We start from the raw sequence: 1,131 nt of genomic DNA on the forward strand, positions 1-1,131 counted from the left end.
AGACTCGACTATAAGAGAACATGTATGGGTAAATCACGGGGGCAGGAAAAGTGATTCCTGAAAGAAATGGGCTTAGGAAACAGGTGCGGAGGCAGAGGAAGGGCCCTTGGAGCTTGGGAGTCAGGCAGCTGATGGTAACGCCAGGGGGGAGAGGCCGCCAGGGGGGAGAGACGGGGGGAGGGGGAGAGGAGGCAGGGAAAGGAAAAGGCTCAGCCTGCTCCCTGGAGGGAGAGGCACTGGGCCCTCTGCCCTAAGGGTTTAAGGGGGAGATGTTAGGGGAGGCCCCAGGAGGAGGGCGCAATAGCACCGTCAGCTGTTCCAGGTGTGTCCACTCAGGGCCTGGTCTCCACTGATTGACAGGCGTCTCCACTGATTGACTGGCGTCTCCACTGATTGACAGGCGTCTCCACTGATTGACAGGTGTCTCCACTGATTGACAGGCGTCTCCACTGATTGACAGGTGTCTCCACTGATTGACAGGCGTCTCCACTGATTGACAGGTGTCTCCACTGATTGACAGGCGTCTCCACTGATTGACAGGTGTCTCCACTGATTGACAGGCGTCTCCACTGATTGACAGGTGTCTCCACTGATTGACAGGCGTCTCCACTGATTGACAGGTGTCTCCACTGATTGACAGGCGTCTCCACTGATTGACAGGTGTCTCCACTGATTGACAGGCGTCTCCACTGATTGACAGGTGTCTCCACTGATTGACAGGCGTCTCCACTGATTGACTGGCGTCTCCACTGATTGACAGGTGTCTCCACTGATTGACTGGCAGGCGCCAGGGCAGGGTCATTAGCCAGCGCAGCTGGTCCTGAGGCAGCCGGGCTGGTTTAGCTGCTTTTCTGGGCCTGGAGCTGCCCTACAACCGAGGCCTCGATGTTATCTCCGGGGAAGGTCAGGGGGTCCAAGCCACAAGGCCGGCCGCGTGCTCGGGGAGGAAGAGTCACCCTGGGGCGACGTCCCACCCTTCAGCCCTGCCTGGCTAGGCACCTGGGGCTTTCCACCCCTGACCTTCCCTCCCGGGCCGTGTACCTGGCTGTGCTCAGGCCTGTCTGCCTGCCACACCCGGGGGTGGAGCCGTCTCAGCAGTTCAGTTGGGTGAGGAGGGTGGGCAGGAGGGGG

Source organism: Myotis davidii, unplaced genomic scaffold (genome assembly GCF_000327345.1).
Source record: "Myotis davidii unplaced genomic scaffold, ASM32734v1 scaffold609, whole genome shotgun sequence".
NCBI lineage: Eukaryota > Metazoa > Chordata > Mammalia > Chiroptera > Vespertilionidae > Myotis > Myotis davidii.